Source organism: Stegodyphus dumicola, chromosome X1 (assembly GCF_044657685.1).
Source record: "Stegodyphus dumicola isolate Sdum_Otavi_A_Nest chromosome X1, ASM4465768v1".
Taxonomy (NCBI): Eukaryota; Metazoa; Arthropoda; class Arachnida; order Araneae; family Eresidae; genus Stegodyphus; species Stegodyphus dumicola.
In genome coordinates this window covers 217462668-217478740 of record NC_140780.1, presented here as the reverse complement: position 1 = coordinate 217478740, position 16073 = coordinate 217462668, and the positions used below count along the sequence as shown (strand labels likewise).

At 32.3% G+C, this 16073-nt stretch overlaps 1 protein-coding gene across 2 annotated transcripts in view; it reads right to left on the bottom strand.

The window, feature by feature from the left end:
* LOC118188321 (neuropeptide F receptor-like) overlaps positions 1-16073 on the bottom strand; it is a 417607-nt gene that overhangs the window by 54960 nt on the left and 346574 nt on the right. For both annotated transcript variants that reach the window (XM_085808476.1, XM_085808477.1), the window contains 2 exons: positions 5772-5841; positions 5223-5292 (listed from right to left, as the gene is read on the bottom strand). The gene's annotated coding sequence lies outside the window, so the exon portion shown is untranslated. The remainder of the gene's footprint in view (positions 1-5222; positions 5293-5771; positions 5842-16073) is intronic.

The following is a 16073-nucleotide window of genomic DNA, read 5'->3' as shown; positions in this document are numbered from 1 at the left end:
TAATAATCTGCCTCAAATGCTGTTTCATACAAAACGCATCATTGTAGTAAAAGTATGAAAAATAAATATCTTTAAAAATTACCGAAAATTATTTCATCAATCTGAGAGAGAATTTATTATTGATAACAAAATTAAAAATGAATATTTACTTTACTTTTCCATATAATAATTGAGCACTTTTGCATATTTATGATTTACATAGTGTAGTTTATTAATGCTAGGTATTCGGGATATAGAACACCAGCACAACTTGTTGGCTAAATTGGTGGTCTCAAACTCAAATTGCATGTGGGCCAGATGCGCGATCTAAAAGGAGATGACGGGCTAGAATTATTTTTTTAACAAAAAGAAAAATTTGGAGACAGTTTAAATTTTAGTCACTAGATATTTATGAAAGCATGCATAAAAATTAAGAAAAATATTGTTAAAGAAAAACTAACTGTCAATTAGCATGCGAATCTGAATCATTTGCTTAAAATCTAATGATGTAGAACATTAAGATGCAATTTGCTAAAATATTATCTAAAATCATGTTATTAGATTGTAATTAATAATTGAATATCCTACTTCCTTTTTGTGGTATAGTGATGTATGTGGTATAGTGATGTTTGTGGTATGAAGCTGAAATAGTGGATTCAGTTCTCAATAAAATCACAGCGAATTTTTTACGAATTCCGAACTAAAACTTTTAATGTCTTTAAAAGATAATGCTACCTCTTACCATCGAATTAACAGCTATGTATAGGGGAAGGCAATTAATGCAAGGTCTTGATAATTTTATCTCATTTATTGCAACCACAGATTATTCTGAAATTTATTTGGAATTTCTTTTTAATCGAAACAATTTTTTTATGAAAGTTGTCTGAAGTAAAATTTGGTGCCAATATTCTACAACGCATCTTGAAAATATGTATTCTGATCATGTAATCATATTTTAAAAATTAACTTCAGTTCCAAATTTAATAACTTATATATAGTTTTTAAAAAGTTTTATAGAAAACTAAAAACTGTTCATTATCTTAAAATAATACGAATGTTTAAAAATTTATAAAAGAAAGAATGGCTCCTAATTAAACAATTAACTAATAAAAATTTAAAATGCCTTTTCAAACCACCTCTTCCTTTTCCGTCCGAATTCTGCCTATAAACGAATGATTATTCATTGGTTTAAAGTTTAAGTTGCTAAAAGCTAATGAAGTTTTAAATTTTTTTATGTTAGTTTAAAGAAAGTAAAGTTTTTATGTTAGTTTAAAGAAAGTAAAGTTTTTATGTTAGTTTAAAGAAAGTCATTTGAAAGCAAAGTAGTTACCCATGCTAAACTTATGACGCTGCAGGGTGATTGCTGTCGGATTGCTAAATCTTTTTGTAGGGATTCTCAACCAGGGTACATTTCATAGTTTCAAGATAGGTATGTGGTCAAACTTTTGTTTATCTATTAATTATTAAGTTTTAGTTTATAAATATAAAAATCTAGTTTGATTCAAATTTAGGTATTTATCAACAATTTATAAACATTTTCTTCTTTAATTTATAAAATATATTGAAATAGTATAAATTTAAATAAACGTATATGTAATTTTTGAGTTTTGAAAAGGGAAGGGGGATGATCGCTTAACAGTTCTGAAAGTGTTGCATGGAACAAGAAACCTTCAGAACCACGGCCCACCAGCGGCCGAGCGGTAAAGTCGCTGAACACTGGTAGTTCGGTCCGAGGTTCGAATCCCGCGAACGGGCTGGCTGCATGGGCGTTTTCGTGGTTTTCCCCATGTGTAACGTGTATACGAGCCAGTTTCCCTTAGAAAGTCCTCCACGAAAGGCATCCCTCCCCTTAGGCAGATAGCCCTAGTGTGCTTTGCCATAATTAAATACACCACACCACTTCAGAACCACTGCGCTAAAGCAAAAATAAAGCTACCTCCTAAATGAATTCAAAAACGGTAATATTTTCCAGATCTCAATCCAGTTGAAAAAAATTGGATGATATTGAAAGAGAAAGTCAGTTTAATTAATACAATCAGTAATCGGAAGAGACATAATTTAGTAATTTAATATAATAAGATAACTGAATCGCTCATTTCATTCTGTTATCTCATACAATGAATGATGTGTTATGAATGATCTTTACAAATTTGTGAGCAGTATGCTCAGCCGATGTGCATTAAGACAAGGATTTTAAAATTAAATATTAACAAATCATATAACTTCAAATTAGTTTAAAATTAGTTCAGTCATATAAAATTATTGATAATTTGTAATTTTACCTAATTATTTTGTCTCGAATTAAAAATTTATTTGTAGTTTACAAAAATACAAAAATTATAAAAAAAACTATATTATCTTTATACATATATCCATGTAACTTGCAATAAAGAGGAAATTTTTTGTGGAAAACTCGTGTTTCCAGAGTATCGATTTGATGAAAAAGAAATATTAACCATTTAAAATCCCCTAGTTTACTTTCCTTACTGTGGCTTCTTTTCTTTTCACGCGCAATGTTTACAATAATGTTTTGCTGCTAAAAATATTTGAATTAATTGTAAATTTATCTTTAAATAATGTAATATCTATTAATGATAGCATTTAAATAATTTAAAAAAGCTGGTTCGATGCGAAAATTGTAAGCTTTCGCGAAATGTTGCGGAACTCAAGCTAGGTGACGTTGCCGAATTCCTCTCGAGGTCCAGCAATGATGAAGTTAGACGTTTAATTAAATAATTATTTTTTAGTTTTTCCTCTGCTTTTTTTCAGCAGATATTTATAAAGACATCATTATAAGAATTCATACATATTACTATTTCTCTATTTTCATTGAAAAATAATAATATTATAATGAAGAATATTCTTAGGTTGAATTTCATCATCATCAGAAATGCATGGCAGTAACACAGAAACGTCAGAGCTGAACACGGTAAACAGAAACGAACTTGGAAATCACGATATGCAGGAAAACGACACAGCTCTTTCATCAAATCTAAAACCACTTTGCGTAGTTACTAGCGAAGTGATCCTTTTGAGTTTAAAAAAATATCATCGTAACAAAATGCTTAATCAAGCAAAATGAGATAATGTAATGTATTGGAGCAATAAATTATAAATATCTGCTAATCGCATAACTTTTTTTCTATCCTCAGAGGACAATTATTTCATTCGCTTATAGCACTAATAAGTCACTGATATAATTGTTAATACTTTTCGGATTTCGCAACTACACATAGTTCTTTGAATTTGCAGTAGGAGTAATGCGAAAGATGTTAAGAAATTTGCAAGAACGCTAAATAAAAACCGTTATTCGTGTTATTTTTATTTTATTTACTTATTTCATTATTATTATTATTATTAAATGACTGAACTTTGTTTCCCGTTTCTTTCTTTATTTTTTAATTCTTATCCCTTTTCACTTATGCATACGAACGTTACGAATAAACTTATGAATTTATAGTTCAGAAACACAATATATTTTATATTTTTAGCATAAAAATGTAACTTCGAATAAAGGAATATAACTTAAAAATTTTCTAAGGAAACCTCGTGTTTTCAGAGTATATATTTCAGAGTATAATTCGTATAATAGTTATCAAATGAAAAAGAAATATTAACCATTCAAAATCCTTACTTTAAAGAGAGATTATTAGAGATACTGTTAGAGATTATTAGTAATTCTGCGTAACAAATAAAAAAAGTTTTATTCTCATTTTAAATTATACTTTCATTATTCTTAAGAAAACAGGCCCTCTTTTCTTGAACTGCCAACAACGACTAAGGCCAAGACAATGTACTGCGTGCTTACTGTCTTTATATGACTTACTGGATTGAGTTGGGGACGAAGAAGATGATATATAATACAGACACATGATTGATGTTACTCCTGATAATGGCTGATGTACCGCATTATGAATTATTGAAGGGAAATCTGTTGAATCTTTTGTTGTGGCATCAGTCCCTCAGTGACTCACATTAGCTCAACCCGGTTCAGCGTTTTGGTTCAGGGAAACGAAGCTTAAATTTCATACTTATTTTAAAGATGTGAAAATTTTATATGTTGTTTACAATTTTTATGCTATAACGCTATATTTACGGATTAAAATATCTGATTCACCGGTTTCTGAACTATAAATTCATAAGTTTATTCGTAACGTTCGTATGCATAAGTGAAAAGGGATAAGAATTAAAAAATAAAGAAAGAAACCGGAAACAAAGTTCAGTCATTTAATAATAATAATAATAATGAAATAAGTAAATAAAATAAAAATAACACGAATAACGGTTTTTATTTAGCGTTCTTGCAAATTTCTTAACATCTTTCGCATTACTCCTACTGCAAATTCAAAGAACTATGTGTAGTTGCGAAATCCGAAAAGTATTAACAATTATATCAGTGACTTATTAGTGCTATAAGCGAATGAAATAATTGTCCTCTGAGGATAGAAAAAAAGTTATGCGATTAGCAGATATTTATAATTTATTGCTCCAATACATTACATTATCTCATTTTGCTTGATTAAGCATTTTGTTACGATGATATTTTTTTTTATATCAAAATGTTTTAAGAATAATCAAACTATGACTATTTTTGTGGTTTACTTTTATACATAAATACTTTTTTTCAAGAAAACGAAAGGGAATTTGGGGCCCACCAGCGGCCGAGCGGTCAAGTCGCTGAACACTGGTAGTTCGGTCCGAGGTTCGAATCCCGCGAACGGGCTGGCTGCATGGGTGTTTTCGTGGTTTTCCCCATGTGTAACGTGCATACGAGCCAGTTTCCCTTAGAAAGTCCTCCACGAAAGGCATCCCTCCCCTTAGGCAGATAGCCCTCGTGTGCTTTGCCATAATTAAATACACCACACCACCGAAAGGGAATTTATTACAGTTTTGTAATTTTCATATTCGTATAATAGTTTAAACGTACGAATATCATTGTGGTTTACTGGTTTACTTTTGCGTATAAATAAATTTTACAAGAAAACAAAAGGAAATTTAATATTTAATACTTTTTATATTTCTCTAGGGATTTGCCCTTACTATTTTTTGCGGTTCTATCAAAATATTCTCCACGATCTAAAGGCAAATATAAATATTTGTAAAGATAAGACTTAGTTTTAAGAACTACTTTTGTTTCAGTTTCATGCAAATATTTATAAAATAGCAGATCTCCTTGAGGCTTTGAGCTCTTATACCACATGTTCTTACACATAAAAATTTATATGAAAAAGGAAATCACTCACCTTAAATTTGGGTCCGGCTTCTGAGGAATGTGAATTTGGAAAGTCAGACCAATGGATTCGACGATTTTATCTGGAAGAAAATGATTATACTTTTTTTTGACATCTACCTTGACTTACCTTGAAAATTTTCTGATAAGAATTTTTTATAATTATTATTTTTCGGCATTTCATAACATATCTTGTTATTCAGTGAAAAATTTAATTCTAGTTTCAAGATTAAAATGAAAAACGGAAACTACAACTCATCCGCAGAAAAGTTCAACTGAAAACAAATATTGAAATGATTTAATGGAATAAATACTTCTTTTAATTTCTAAAGTAAATCAACAATAGAAAAAAAGAGGGGGGAATTTTTAATTTTTTTTCGCTGAGCCTTCGTATTGTAACACTCATTTTAAAATACTTGCTATAAATTTTGTATTACAACAAATATTCAGTTATTTTCACAAATGCATACAGAAAATCCTTTTTATACATATGTACACAATCTTATACTTAACACTTGTTCTCACACATAAAAAAAACATCAGAAAATAGAAAATTACTTACCTGAAATTAGAGTCTGGCTTGATAGGAATGTGGATTTGAAAGGTCAGATAGGAGAGTTCGACGACTTTATCTGGAAGAAAATAATTATATTCTTTGATATCTTCTTTTACTTACCTTCAGTTTTCTTTACAATGTTTTATAATAGATATTTTTAGGCGTTCGATAACCTCTCCTGTTATTTAACAAAAAAATCAATTCATTTCATAGCCCAAAAATTATAACGAAGAAAAAGAAATTAGAACTCAACTGAAGAAACCCTTCAACTGGAAATAAATACTGAAATTACACTCATGTCCATAAATTAAGGATTATTCGGAGTCACGCGGAAATCGAACTCTAAAATAAATATATCACCTGTAAAATCACTACACACATCTTCAAGTATCATATGCAAATTTCAAGAAGTAACCAGATGACACCAATGGTACGTCACAATCACGAGAGTGTAAGAGAGTGATATATAAGGAATACAGGCAAAGAAGTAAAATTATTCGCAGGCGCTTTATAAACATTTCAGTGCAATAACCGAATAGTTATGACACAAAGGACACATTTGGAGGATTTTTTACGTGTTAGAATTATCGGCCGTCTGGAATGTGGGCGTACCCAACTGGAAGTATCAGACGAAGTTGGAATTGCCCAGAGTGTCATCTCCAGGCTTTGGCAACGATTCCAAGATGATGGTAATGTGAGTAGACGTTACAGCACAGGTCGCCCCAGAGTTACAACGCCGCATGAGGACCGGTATTTGGGAGTTATTGCCAAAAGAAACAGGCGGAGCACAGACTCAGACCTGTCTCGTCAGCTCTCTTCAGCCACTGGTACGACAATTTCAAGGCAGACCGTGTACAGACGCTTGGGGCAGATTGGTCTATATGCTCGTAGACCTGTCAGATGCGTTCCACTTACTGCAACTCACTGTCGCCTGCGGTTAGCCTGGAGTAGAGAGCATGCATTGTGGACACCGCAACAGTGGGCTTGTGTGATGTTTTCCGACGAGTCCAGGTTTAGCTTGCAGTCTGATTCTCGCCAGACTTTCATATGGAGAGCTCCAGGTACCCTTTACCACCAAGAAAACATCATAGAACGACACCGTTACGGTGGTGCAGGAGTGCTCGTTTGGGGAGGAATTATTCTGGGTTCCAGAACTGACCTGCATGTTCAAATTGGAACCATGACAAGCCAAATCTATCGGGACAACATGATCATTCTGGAACAACATGTACGTTTGTTTAGGGACGCCATGGGCGCACAGTTTGTGTTTATGGATGAAAACGCTCGTCCTCACCGTGCAAACATCGTAAGCGAATGCCTTCAATCGGAGGATATCACCCGTATGGACTGGCCAGCATTCTCACCGGACTTGAATCCAGTAGAGCACGTGTGGGATATGCTTGGCCGACGAGTTGCAGCCCGTCAACCTCCTCCTACATGTCTACCGGAACTTCGGAGAGCATTGCTTTTTGAGTGGTGTAATATCCCCCAAGATCAGATCGATAATTTGATACTCAGCATGCCTGGGCGTTGTACGGACTGTATTGCATCGTCTGGGAGACATACAATGTATTAACAATCATACCAACCATGTAATATTGGTTTTTTGTAAATAGGTTTTTTTGGTAATTTGCTCCAGAGAGAAAAAAATCGCTAATTTTTTTAATAATATCAAACATATAGCATCTTTTTTTGCTCTTTACCTTTTGTTTAATAAATAAGCTTTACAAATAAACCAAATATGTTTTCCTTCTAACTCTTCCTTTGCCTGATTTTGCATTATCCTTAATTTATGGACATGAGTGTATTTGATGCAGTTTCCCCAGTCTGTGACCCGCAGACCAGAAGTGGTCTCCAACATCGGTACTTTTATTCTTCCTACTGGATTTCTAAAACAGCAGTTTCAAATGAACCGCATATCGCTGTATGAGCCTGTAGCTGAAAATCTGACAGTCTAGAAATTAAATATGGAAATCGTCTATGTTGTTTTTCCCAAGAATAATATTCTCTGAAATTTAGTATTCCTTAATCTACCGACAATCCTTCTTCGCTAGCCTTAAACAAAAAGAAGATTTAAAGCATTATGACATGTGATCTTACAAGCATGAATTCAAAAACAGAACAGCCATGAACGAGCTGACATGTAAATCCATCTCATTAACTTAAGTACCAACATTTATTTAATTTTTAGTTAATAAGATGAATATTATGCAAACTCTAACTAATAGCCTTGAATGATTAAAAACAAATATATATTTCTTCTATTGACATAATAACTTAGCACCGATACGTAATTTAAAAAATAGAAGTTTACCGCTAGTAATATATCTTAAAAACTTTTTTTCGCAAATGGCAGGAGTAAGGTGGTCCTCAAAATATTCTAATTTACGAAAGTGGTTTCCATTTGAAAAATGTTTACGAAACACTGATTAAATGGAATAAATACTTCTGTAACTTCTAAAGTTAATGAATAATAGTAAAATAAACTAAGAACTTTCAATTTTATTTCTCTGAGCAGACGTATGTTATCACTAATGTTAAAATAATTGCTACAAGGTTTGAATTATAAACTATATTTATTTTTTTATCTATGCGAACTCATAATCCTTTTTATACATATGTACATACACTTATATATTTATATACATAACACACGCGCATGCATATACACACATGTATATGTTATATGCTTAAATTGGCTATATAGAAGTAGTATTTAATTATTAATATTTTGATTTAAAAAAATGCCCAATGCGATATATACATATATCGTATTGGGTGATACGTTCCAGACAAATATACGATATGTTCCAGACAAATATGAAATCATAATTTAAATTTTCATCAGACCACATATAAAATAAGAACAAATGAGATTTAAAACATGAAATTCTTTTAATGTGTGAAACTTGTCCAATAAACGTTCAGGCTTTAAAAATATTTGTTAACATGTTATAAGTTATTATGAAGGATAACTAAGGAAACTGCTTTGAATTTGAAATATTGCACGACAATCTTTACATGTGTTAATCAAATGTAAACTTTGAATTGTTGGACAAATTTTTACCGTTTATCGAAATTTGGAATATGAAAATTTTTAATTAATAGTATTAATTATGAGAGTAGGTTTTATAATAATTTAAGTTATTCTAAATCTAATCAGACTAAATATCTATTTAATGTACTATCGATCTAGTGTCATTAAAAACACTACTCTGCATCCTCGACTCTAAGAAAACTTCCCGATAATGGCAGAATTCGCTTTCCTAAACTTAAGATTTATATTCTGTTGGATATCTACGTAGTTGTTCACAGAAGTTAATCGGAACTGAGTATGAGAAATAAACAAAGTGCGCCAAAAGAGGCTTTGTTGCTAGGCAGTGAAAATTTCTCTACATTGATGTGATAAATGAATTAATTTGCGTCAAAATGTATTGTAATTTTTTAACTTTAAATATTCCAATAAATGTTAAACCGAACTTACAGGGCTTACACAAAGATTTCAGATTTAGTTTTGACAAAAAATGGTTAAAGTTAAATGTTTAAATTTTTGGCAAACCTGCTTGCGACTTAAATTCGTTTTCTTATTAAATGATTAGTCACTATATGTTTAAAAATATAATAAGTACTTTTCTAAAATTACCAGTAACAGTTTTATGAGACTATACCTTCTAAATTTGAAGTTGTTGAACTGCACACTAGAATTTCTCAGCCAAGCGTTAGCATTATTAATCACTAGCGAATATTTTAATATAAAAAATAAAGTCCTATTTGAGCAACTCTTTAGATACATCGACGAATTGTTAGGCAAATAGCTCTTTCATATCAATCCAAAATAGCTGAGGTCTACGTCCGAAAATTGAAAATAAATTTCTGTTCTTTGCTTCAGGAAATCAATATGCGTATTATCATCACATTCTTTTTATTTTATTAATTTAAAAGTTATATATTTGGCATAAACTTTATCTGGGTACTTTCTGAGTATCTGAACAACTAGGGATTTGTTCATCATAAGGTTAAACTTCTTCCTACTACGAACAGTGAATTCATCGTTTGGAGCAGCTCTGTCAATCCTAATAATGCAAGTCTTGTCCTGGCTTCCTTTAGAAAGCTTGTTACAGTTATAGCAACATTCAGTAACATTGTTGCAGATAGTTTTCAGAAACTTATTTTATTCTTTGATCATCCAAGCTGCTTATGCCTGGTTTTCTTTGTTAAAATCAGAGATATAGTCATCAGCGTTCTTGAATGCGGCTAGCACCCAAACTATCCATTTCATGGTCTAATAGAATAAAAAGGATTTAATAACTCAACGTCTCAGTCGTGATAGTGAATCAAGTCTCAAATATCCAAATAGAAAATAATCGAACGTGAGCGGAACCATATTAATGTATGGGTGTTTCGAAATCCCCGTTTGTTTAAGATGTTTAATGGCTTGGAATCTATCTTTTGCCCTTTAACATTATGAAGCAGACACCGTCGGACAATAAAATGAAATTTCACAGAGTTGAATCATCATATTTCTTTTCTAAGCAGTAATGTGTAACGAAAGATAAATGTTTAAACATTTCATCATAATTGTTTATGCATAATAATATCACTCATGCATTCAATTTATTATTATGTTGATAATAAAGTTAAATACATCCTTTTTGTTGTTTTATCGCATACTCGGATGTCTAGTTTAGTACCCCGATTTAATGCATAAACACGATTTAAAGAATTGTATCATTATTCCAGTCTAATCCATTCTGCTTAAATTCGACTGCATTTAAATTTTATAGGTAAAATGCCAGTATATGGTATATATTATGGTATTTTGAAGTAATCTATAAAACAGATTTTATGACAGAATATCGGAAGTCCTGTATTTAGGGATAAATCGTAACACTCTTATTTCTTAAATTAGAAGCTAATCTTTCTCGAAACTCATATATTATTGCACTAAGCTGGGACGTTTTACATTTACAATACCAGTTTGTTTATAAGTCTCTTGGTTATATTCTTAAACGTTATTTAGCTCAGCTGAATAAAGCTTGATGAATTTACTTTTCCCATCTACTCCTTTAAAATATTTCCCATATAACTGCGGTTTCATTCATGATGAATATTTTATGCAGATAGTATTTGTCAACTTAGGTGAACTGGGCAAATGTCTAGCTCTGGCTGAAATTCTGCTTGTCAGATTAACTTTGAGCTAACAGCTTACTGTATGGCTACATAAATATCAAGGTAAGTTACCGCTATTACAGGAAACTAAAATTAATTGCATAATGAATCACTAAAAGTACAGGTATAGTTAGAAGTGTGCGAGACACACGAAATTCACCGTTGATCGTACAAGTATAGTCCCGCCGCACTAACTATGCAGTTCTGTTGCAGTTTTGATGGAGAACATCTCACGGGGAAGGGGGGTCCGAGGTTTTTACAATCGTTTTCCTCAACCACAACCTCTCGAGAGGACTTTCGGTTCGTTGTGTTTATTGAGTGCCTTTTTACCACACAGACACTATACGCTTACAAACAGCAATGCATTATCCGAGATTCAAGCCCGGGTCCATCCATATAGCATCCAGCTTCACTAGCCACTATATCGACTGTGCGGTTCATTAAAAGTACATTTGAATCACAGCTTGTGACTCAAATGTACTTTTAGTGAATCCCAGCTTGTGATTACAAATAAGAATAATCTACAAGATTAAAAGTAAAGAACTAACTAACGCTTGAACAAATTTCAACTTCTAACCTAAAACCGCTACTAATTTACAATTAAAATTTCTAAATCAACTAGATATCTAGATTTTATTATTTTTTCAATAAAAGATTCAGATTTCAACTACAACTCACCAAGGGACATTCAGTTCCTGGTCAGTAAACTGCTCACGAACAATCTCCAAAAAAATGATGAGCACATTTTCGAGCAGAAGGTAAATCTCATTAGGACTATGCAAATGTTGCAGCTAAGAAAAATATTTTTGTTTAAGCTTAAAAAGTCGAGATTTGCATAAAACTTTATATCTGGATGTATTATTACGACGAAAGCTAAAAAGCGTAATAAAGTACAAGAAATTAACTGTTAAGAAATAAACGAAATTGATATAAGTGGCTTCTGAAAATTCTTCAATGATAACGTTTTGCAGTTTCATTACTGTGTAGTTAACTAGATATTAAGCAAGTTTGAAAGTTGAGAAAACAAGTTAAAGTTTACAGTGGAACTATCCTTGCTTGAAACCCCTCCTTTTTAAAAAATAGCTTAGTTTCTTTCCTTTCTTGAATTAGAATAAAGTTGACTGGAAAATGCCATTGTTGCTATATATCAAACTTCTCATTATTACATTTTTGTGCAAGTTACTAATAAAAATCCATTATGCAGACTTTTTAACAGGTTTTTAACTTTTTAACAGGTAACTTTTTACAAATTTCTTGGTTTATTTCTTTCTTTAATTTCATTGCCATAATTACTCAGTTACATTTAGCATTGCCATAATTGCTAAATTATATTAATATTTTACAGCCTGTTTTTGAATTCTTAAAAGAGAAGTTGGTTACGCCATACCAAATATTTAGTTGAAAAATAAGTATCTATCAAAGTTCAATCTGTAGAGGGCGCACTTTGCTTCATTAAACCATTGATAGTAGTAAACATAGTAGCAAATCCATGTTGCTGTATTATGTGTTTAAAGGTAAATCTCGAAAGAGAGACTTTCTCTGTCAGAATGTGCTATATTTACAACACGATTCGTTCCTTTTTAGAAACAGCTTTGATTTTCATTTCCTTCTTATTTTGGCATACAAAGATGTTTTAATTTTCTTTAGAATTACTCGTTATAAATTTACAAGCATCAAACTCCTTATAATACCAGGACACGAAGGTAAGAATAAAAATTTGAAGATATAAAAAGTAAGCTTAAGTAATAACTGAATATTTTAAATACAATAATTTATCAAAACTTCTTTGAATATTTTTCTTGCTGCTAAGGTCGCATTGTGTATTCAGAAATTGTTTAAATTGTTCTATGAAGAGAAAAATTTTAAATGTAATTAGTTACCACTAAATGGAAGAGAAAAAAACAGCAGCATTTCACATGTATGCATCAAAGTTTACTCTTATTTCTAAAAGTGAATTAAAATTATTCTTTTTAAATTTTGAATTTTAATTTAAGTCAAGAGAAAAATAATAATTTATTGGACGATTATAATATTAGTACTTATATTATATATATCAGTATTAACACCTAAAAATATATACCAAAAATTTGAAGCCGATATTTTTCAAATGTTTTCAAATTAGGGAAAGTCTAAACTCTATTATGTGTTCGAATCATGCTATCACGCTGAATTACTGTTTTATTTTTAAGTGTCTGACTTAGTAAATTGACAATTCTTTGAAAACTTAAGCTTCTTAGTTTAGAAAATCGTAAATATAAAACCACCCCTGCTTATTATTACAAATAAATTATCTGCTTATCTCATCATACCTGATTATCCCATCAATTATCGGCAGGAGGTAAGTAGGATATTTAGTTATACTATTCAGTTTACGATAATCAACGGCGAATCTCAGCGAATTCGGATCTGACGGAGGGAGGCCGTTTTTCGTTTTGCATAAAACTACCGGGCTTGTGTAAGGGGCTATTACTCGGAATAATTATTTTCTTTGCCAGCATTTGTTTAATATGCTGTTCCAAAATTTCTTCCTTCACCTGGTCATAACTATACGGCTTAAACCGAACTGGGGGGAGGGGCATTTCTGATGTTAATTTCATGTTGCACCACTTGGCAGAAACTGAGCTTCTCATTAAATAAGTTACAAAAATTTCTTACCAAATTTTATATTTTTTTTCTCCTCTTAGTGGAGGATGTTCAGATCAATGTCTGGAATGGCCCCTTCTTCTACTACAGCATCGATCTGAACCTGTAAGGTAGAGTTCTTAAAATTTAACTTCGCGCTTGCTGCTCGTAAAAAATCGACCCCCAAGATAACCAAAGTCAGTAGATCCTTAACTACAAGAAAATTCACTTTTTTTGTCTCATATTTATTTGCACATGCAGCCCTACTTTTCCAATGCAGACACACTGTTTTCCTTGGGCAGCAATTACCCTCTGTCCTGTGATTTTAAATAGGCTGTAACGGTGAAAATTCTTTAAAAAACAATCTTGCGATAAAAACTGCATTGTGCCCTTGTGTCGAGTAAGGTGGTAGTAGGGATGTTGTTCAATAAAATGTGAATTTCCGGTAATGATAATCTTTTTACGACAACCGTATTTAATTTCATTTTCGAGGGACGTTCCCTTCAAAGGAAATGACCCGCCCTTCTTCTCAACCACCCTGATCAATTAAAATCCTTTTTTTCCTTCCCTTGCTTCTGCTGCTTCTTGTTGCGATCTCCAAATGCTTTCGAATGACCCGTCCTTTAGTTATCTCCTTTTTCAATCTTCCCCGATAGCCGATAACTTTCTGTTGAGGCGAAACCCTGGAATACAGGCGGAAATTTGTTGAACGAGCAATTTCAGCTGTTCGTCTGCTCTGGAACTTCACGATAATCTAAAATAGATTTTCCAATGTCTGTGGGTTTCTTACATCCAGAAAGTCTTGAATCGATGGAAGTAGACGAGGCAAAATTACTTCGATTATTTTACTATCCGGACTCTTTCTGTACAATAGATTGAATATTTGACCTTTCCAAAATACAGTCAGTCAAATCTTCGTCGTTCATCCAAAATACAGTCAGTCAAATCTTCGTCGTGACATTTACTAAAGAACTCTGCTTCCAGCTTCGCACGGTATTTGACTACGGGAAACACTTTTAATAAAGCGGTTTTAAAATTTTGCCAGATGTAGGTTCCGAAACCCGGATTCCCCAACATGAATTTTTCAGTACCCTTAAACCAACTCAAGCCTTGGCCTTTTAAGTTAGCCGTAGAAATTGTGCCTTTTTGCAGTTGGTTTACGGGATGTAATGTGAAATGCAGCTCCAGCTGTTCCAGGAAGGTCATTACTAAACTTTTGCCATGAAACATCGCGGCTGGACTCATAGCTGCCCGCATGGTTTCTACCACTATGAAACCAAATCCCTCCATAGGGTCTGCTGGTAGCTGGAGGATTTCAAAGGTAGGAGGGGTCAGTTTAAAGTTTCCACTTTTTAACGACATGGTTCGTCAAAATACTTCGGGCGTCAATGTAGGGTTCCTTACCTTATCTTGCAAAACTAAGTGTTGATGAACCTAGTGAACTACTAAGCAAATAATCGTTTAAGGTCTAAGAACAAAAACGTAAACTTAAGAAGGGTTACATACCCTTTATTTGCTCAACATAAAGATTTACATTTGGCCCCTTTCTCAGGGAGTACAAAAAAGCCTCCACTAGGGCTTAAATTGTAAGAAATAAGAGCTAATGACTAACTAAAGAGATTTAGCGGAAATTAACACAGTTCTAAACTGGTTCGCCCGTAATATTTAAATTAGACAGCTAAGCTATCAAAAGGCACATAATACGGCCGAGCGTAGTAATAGTTAGAGAGACGTAGCCAAAAGGCGAACGCGCGCTATTCAGGAATCCTAACTATCTCTCTTGAAGTCAGCGGAACTTTTTAATACTTTCTACTTCTCATTTGCATTTAACGCGATACTAAAAACTCATTCTGGTAAGGAATTGTAAGCTGAAGCTAGAAGAAATAGTAAATGTGAACTAAATTAAAATAACTGATATAAAAGTAGAATTTACCTTAAAACCTTTACAACAAGAGCTTTTGGTATAATCTAAATTCCTGTGATATAGAGTTCAGTGATGTGCGTTTCAGGGCCTGGGTAATGAACATTTGAATACTGAATTTCTCAGAAAATGGAACAAGGAAGTTTCAACTACAAAAAATTAGGATAATTATATTACATCTAAATAACTCATGGAGCTCTGTACTGATGTCATTTTCATTAATTTATTTAAGTTCTGCTTTTGTTTATCTTTAAATATTTCATATCATGGAACCGTTATCTCTTAACTATAAACTACAGTCTTATACCCTATATTTATCAGTTCTAAATTAGAATCATGCCCCTCTCGAAGAAAAACTTGTTATCTAGACCAGTTTTAAAAGATTAAGAAATACGAAAAGTGAGCTGTAAGTTAATAATAAATCTAAATATGACACCTGCAGTAAAGTTTTGCCCATCCAACAATAAGCGTTTAAGACTTAGAGGTCATAAGTAAAGCTTATACTAGATCAAAAGTTTTAAAAATGAAGAAGAATGCATCTTCTCTCAAGTATGGATTTTGTTTTACACACAAAACGACACAAAAAAAAAAAAACT